Here is a 6,977-nt window from a genome sequence, read left to right on the forward strand (position 1 = left end):
GCCGGTTAACCGGCGGATGGCAGGCAGGGACTGTTCGCAGCACAGAGGTGAGCGACGGCACCAGGGGAGCTCACCCGTGATCACACACGGGGGCAGCTTTATCTGGCCCTCTATACACCTCCTCTTTTGCTCTCCATGTTTTCCACCCAGTTTCTCCACGTCCACCCACACAGGGACGAGGGCCTGTGTTGGAATTACCGTGAACGGCCGTTGCCCTGGCACGGATTGAATCCACATGGAGCACTCGTGCGATTTCACATGTGGCTGATTTCCACATGAGCAAGTGCCGCAGTGTTGAGAAACATTAGTGAAAATGCATTAGTGAGAATGGAGGCTGCAGTCTGTTGTTCAGTCACATAGCACCACTGCTTTTCATCTAAGTCTACATCTTTGCCCAGGACTTTAGAAACTTTTGGCCAATACTTGTTCAAAACATTAGTGCTATGTATTCATTAAAGCCCTCGCCAATATTCAACACAGGGCTTTGTGTGGGAGCGAGGATTACCTAATTAACTTCTTCAAAAACATGTACTCATTATAGATTGAATTTCTTTTTTGTATTCTGCAGCTTGGTTAATTAATTAGTTGTGTTAATGACCCATTAATGGCAGTAGCACAAGGAATTCTAACAAGCCACCGTAATTAAATATTATCTCACTGCTTAATCAATGCTTTTAATTATTCACATGATATTTTCTGCAGAATCAATTTGGCCGTGGGTTAGGAGCAGAGGGAAATGCTGAACGTGTAGTCTACTCCCACATTGATTCATTGTTGAATTGGTCATTCAGTTCAGAATCCTCTTTTAATCTATGTGCAATATGAACCATTTGGCACCAATCCAAATTAGTTATGAACGGGTGCAATTCTATTCATTTTGATTTCAATTTCAATTGACCTGGAGTCATATTTTACATCTGTTTGAAAGACATACTTTAATTAGGGATATGAGGTGTTGCAATTACATCTGGTTTTATATTCTGCATTCAGTGCTCCAACATCCAGTACAGAATAATACAAGAAGGAAATGAACACAGTGTGGAGAACTTGTACTCCAGCAATTAAAACTATATATTTAAAAAAATTGATTTCATTTAAATTCTGCACAATTTCTCTTGCATTCATTTTTAGCTTGTTGCAGTGTGAAAATGAAAAACAAATTTCAGCAAAGACAGCGGGGCAGGTTTTGACACATCTCACCAGAGTCCGTGTACTAGTATCCCTGCTGCCTGCCCCCCCTCTCCCCACCAGGCCTTCTACCAGGCAAACTGGAACACCTCAGTCATCATCCTTGTTTTAGCTCAAATTTGGCGGGATCAAAGGTGGCCAGCTGGGTGGGGGTAGAGGGGCAGATGGTTGCCAGCTCAGGCTCAGGGAGACGTACCTGAGCCTCAGTGGTGCGTCCACCAGGATTCCTCTACACGGCGCCCTGCTCGCTTCGCATATGGTGCAAGCCACCATGGGGCTTTGAGCTGTGCCCTGGGCTCCGACCCAGGGAGGAAGGGACTGTTACTCAACGTATCGGCCCGCTCGCTAGGGCGCATGTGTCGAATTGAACTTCATGAGGAGTGCAAGTGTATGTTATCTTCTTAGGTGTAATGACGTTTGGAACCTGAAAAAGGACATGCCAGTAGCATTTGTATGTCACAGATAAATATTTCTTTCCCCAGAAATACCTGTTTACCCTTCGTAACCCCAGCTTCAGTTGACATCCATGGGGCAGGGAACGCATGGTTTCAGGAGGGACTGCAGGTGCTGGGATGGATTAATCTGTTGCCAAATCAGGTCTGCCTCAACAAACTCAAAGTTCCAAGAAGGGAGAGCCTGCTGGGAACTTGAAATGGTACTTGTGGTCTGGGATTATAACTTGCAGGTTTGTTGGCCTTGAGAGAACAAATCCAGACCCTTCAGATGAATTTACAGAGAGAATAACTTCTGTGGAGCTGAGGGTTTAAATTCATCCACAGACTAATGTTTTTTTGGGTTATAACTATTTTCCATAAATCCATCTTAAGTAGTCACATTTTCTCTGTGGCTAATAGGATCATGATGGGAGTAATCTTTGTAAATCTGACAGAAAAATAGAATGTCCTGGCCTTCAACTTCTTCCTCTCGGTAAATGAACAAATTCAAGAGTCTTTCCTGTGGGAGAACAAAAAAAACTTTTTTGGCAATGAGACAAAAAAGCAAATCCATCTCGTTCTCAGGGAAGGCTATAGGCTTCACATTAAGATAACATTGTGTGTCCTTCACCGTTAAGGGCTAGGTTTTATTAAGAATCTAAAATAATATATCATAATAATGTGGTGGGAACTAAATACATTTTATAGAGTGTTTATAATGTACCACACAAAATAAGTAAAATATTTTAAAAAGACCATAAATAACAGATAAAGCAACATTTCAGAAACTTGTGTTTTGACACTTACCCCATACACAAAACCCAAGTCAAACACATCAAAGCAAACAACAACCTTTTTTTTCCACAGGTTCTTTGTTGAAAGTTTTATGACAGTACATTACAGACTGTGTATTATCAGTGACAGTTGCGTTACAATTGTCAACACTTTCACAGCTTTAAAACTGTCCTTTATATGAGAAGAACTCATAGGTCGCCTAGTCGTCCAGTGAGAAATGGAATTTCCTTGCAAATCAAGTCTGTCCATACTGACGCAAAATTGAAATGGTGCATCTGCAAAAGCTGCGTTTGCTCCCCATTCTCACCTTGTCACTCACGTCCAGCACTCCACGTTCCTGCTCCAGCCCTGAATACACACAATATGACCAAACAAACCTTTCATTGTCATATCAAAGTCTGACAGCAAGCGCCTGTCACCCCATGATCTCCTCAATGTTTACCCATCCACTCAAACATACCAACACACAGTCATTTCAGTGGTCAAAGATATTGAGAAAATTCTTCAGTGGCTCTATGTTGAAGACGCTTGAAGATACTGTGGAAAAAAAGATCAAATTGGAAATGTGTTATTCGTCTGAATTATATCTATATATAATTATTTCTGATCCGGTAATTTGCATATTGAATAATCCAAGGCTTTCCATTCCAACCTTGTCAATATCACTTATCTAGGGTGGAGCTTTGAGAAAAAGACAACACAATAGTTTGCGAATAAAAACAATTTTTCAATGAATATGCAAGTAGTTAGTGCATTCAGTGAGAACAAAGACTGGTGAATGTCTCACATCACTTGTGACATTCACCAGTCAACCAAGAATGCCTTTGGGAATGCATTGTCCATCTAATGGTGTCCATTCTTTAAGACACTAAAGATATTGGTTCCCTTATGTCTCATTAACAGGGCCACAGCTCACGGTGAAACAACAGTGTACTGACAGGACATCGGGCTACAGCAGTTGGGCCTACTTGAGTGCGGGCATGGAGCAATATAATGGACCTATCTATCACATGGGGCCTTTTAGAAAATTAAGGATTTGATTTAAGTGTGTGTGTTTGTGTGTGTGTGTGTCACACATTGTGAGCAGACACCTGCCCTACAGGTCTGACTGATAGATCAGTGACTTCAAGGTGTCTTTGAGAAAGTAGATTGTGTTCCTTTGTTCTTTAGTTCTAAACAGCCCATCCAGTGGCTTCCTCTGCTCACTAAAGAGACAATAAAACCACAGGTGACACCGCTGAAATGAATGGTACTGACCACCATCACATCAACCACCCTTCCAGACTCAGAAAGGAGGAAGAGTGATGGCTTATACATCGCTCTGAGAGAGAAAGAAAATAGATGAACCGATTACAATGTATTAGTAACAATAGACATTCCTCTTCTTGTCCCATCTGACTCTCTGTACCCTGAAAAGAAAATCCGACCCAAATTTGGGTTGCATTGTTTAATTAGATTTTTCCTTTATTTGTAATGTCAGACCTGCTATCAGTCATGTGCTGTGTGGACTGTCAGGGCAGATTAGAAGCTGGGCCTGTGTCTCGACAGCCATCGTACAGTATCAATATTGTGATGGCTGAGAAGTCACACTTCCCCGCGTCTACTTCAAGTGCAAAGACAATTGAAAAGAGGAGTGTCGCAGACCTGACACCCCAGTCACTTCAAGGAATCCCTTTCAAGAACAAATAAAACCTCACCTGACAAAGTAAAGCTAGGCTCAGAACAAGAGTAAATAGCATCAAACATCATAGGTATTTTCACCTTTCAACAGAAAGACATTTCGTCCGGCTAGAATGAATAACTGTAGGACTGTATGATTGTTGTTGGAAATCCATTGGGGAGAAGGATACATTTTGGGATGAAGGGACTGCTGAATGTGGCATGTTGAGGTATAAATTCCAGAGGAATTGGCCAGTCCAATCATTGCCCTCTCTAACACTATGTTGCAAAACCCCAATTGCTCTCACAGTGGGAGATCCTATCCAATTACTCTCACAGTGTTTTCTTTCATAACAAATGTCTGCAAAACTCCAGTTATACTTTTCATTGTTAGTGCAGTTTCTGTATTAAAGGAATAGTTTGGGATTTTGGAAATGACACGTTTTATCTGCTTCACCAGAGGCAGATGAACTCATGGGTAAAATTTTTATGTCTGTGTACAGATTCAAAACACGTTTTACAAGCATTTGCAAAATTGCTAACTAGCATTACCACAATGATTGGAAGTGCAAACAACTAACATGCTACCAGACGTCCAGCCATTGTACTAAACGCTATTTATCACTGACTCACAAAACTACCAGTTACTTCCTGGAAACAGAAATTGGCATGAAATAGGTATCCAGAAGTGTGACCCTAGAGAAGTAAATTAGTGTGCCAAAATCCCAAAATATCCCTTTAAAATTAAATCTGGGATTAAATAAACATAAAAAAGGCTAATCACTGTCTGAGTAGAATTTTGTCCATATTCAGCTTTTTGTCTTAATTCACCCTTACCCGTCATTGGTTTGCAGTCTTCTATTCACATGTAAATCCATCTTAACCAACAACGTTAAATGCGTTCAAAAGGATGTCATTAACATCCTGTCAGTGTTTCTTCACATCCGCTGTTACATTGAAACAACCTAATGACGCTTTCAAGCGTGTCACCTTGGCCTGTGTGCTGTGTGTGCTGAGGAAAACCAAACTGTCACTGACTACATTTTACCACTCTTTTGGGGCCCTCGACATGTGACCGGTCAGATTTAAACCGATTTCCTCCACCACTTGGTCCCCAGAAGGAGGCACTTATTTTGACATCTAATTTGGCCCCGCTGCTTGCCAACTCCTGGTCCTCCTGACCCGCAGTCTCTTCGCACAGTCAAGGGGCAGGATTAGAACAAGAGTGATGCGAGTGCGGGGGGCATTGTTTGCCCGGCCACTTAAGACCTCTTCATACATCGCAAAAGGTCCAGACAATAAAAAAAAACATACCAAGTGGAAAGAACAGCCAAGCCAAAACCCCAGGGTGATTACTAGATCAGCATGCTTTTGTACAATTACCATCACTTTGAATTTGAAATGGCCATTTAAAGGGTACTGGAGCATCCTGGAAAATTAGACTGGAGCCTAATTAGCACACTCCAACATGACAACGGGACTGCTTTCAGCTTGGCTAAGCAGCTCAGTCAAGCGGGAGGAAGTGACTGACTGACGGACCGAGTAGGCCTGCCTTAGCGCACCCCCCCCAACCCCCCACGCGTACATCCGTCACTCGCAAACCACACAAACCGCGTACACAGACACAGTCAACACGTAAGCGCGCTCATTTCCTCCTCTTTGCTCGTTATTTTGACACCCCTACCTGAGCTGACTGTGGAAAACAATTGGAAAACACTCATAAGCACCGGCGTTATTGCTGGAAGCAACCTTCTAGGAAGACAAAATCCACCTCCTCTGTCTGCTGAACGGTGGCGCTGTGTCCCGTCACAGTCGGAACCCTGTTGGTCTGTTTGGATGCCAAAAGCGCTGCGACCTTGCGATCTCTGACCTTCACTGACTCTACCCCCGATCGGGTGTTGTCCCAAATATCAGGAACTTACTCCAATTCTGTGTAACTCGGTCTGATTGGCCATTTGGCACTGGAGCGGCTCCCCTTCCTGGTCCAGACCGGTCAACCCTGCCAGTCTCACCTCACCGTGGTGATGTTAAGGTACGACTCTAGGACACCAGCGACGGAGGGGTTACTGTGTTAGGACTGAAGGGATATTCCAAAGAAAAAGCTTAAATCTCCCTGTGTCAAAAGTCATCTCAGTGTAGACCTAATCATTCGTTACAGTAGGAACGTATTCGACTGAGAGAAAAGTCGGGTTACAGAGCGCTGCTGGGTGGAACTGAAATAGCTGAGGGGAGGTGAAACGAGACACTGTCAAGACAGCTTTCCCTTTCTGTTTCACCTCTGCCATCCCTGAGCCTGAGGGACTTCCGTCACCCTTCAGGTCTGGTCAAAGACAGAACCTCATGGGTTAACTTGTCATAAAGAGGTCTGCTCCCACTTCCCAAACCCCTAGGAGTGTGACCCAGTTAGACAGGTATTACAGCATCTGGAATACAATCCATATTAGGGTGTCAAGTTAGGAATGTCAAGACAGAGGAATTCATGGATGTGTGAGGTTCTTTCATAGGGATTCATTTTTTTCTTGTGGTATTAGCTGTAGTACTTACAAGCTGCGGTACCTGGACACATTCATTGCCATTGAGTAGGGAAGAAATATGTTGTGACAGATCAATATAAACCAGTTCTAGGGACCAGGGTGACCTCTGTACATTTTAGTCCCTGCGCCCAGTTATTGCCAAACAAAGGAGCTAATTCGGCTGAAGCAGAATGTGAGGGCCATGCGTTTCGACTCGGGCTCAATCACTGACTATTAGATGTAATTGAATTAACCTAAATCGGGTTATTGTCGTATCTTCATGACAAAGAGTCTCTGTATGTTGGGAACTCATTGTCAGATCATTGTTCTATTGGTTCATTTAGCTCTGTCAACTTCTGAACTCAAAAGGACAACAGCTGTCAGTGAG

Source organism: Esox lucius, chromosome 15 (assembly GCF_011004845.1).
Source record: "Esox lucius isolate fEsoLuc1 chromosome 15, fEsoLuc1.pri, whole genome shotgun sequence".
NCBI lineage: Eukaryota > Metazoa > Chordata > Actinopteri > Esociformes > Esocidae > Esox > Esox lucius.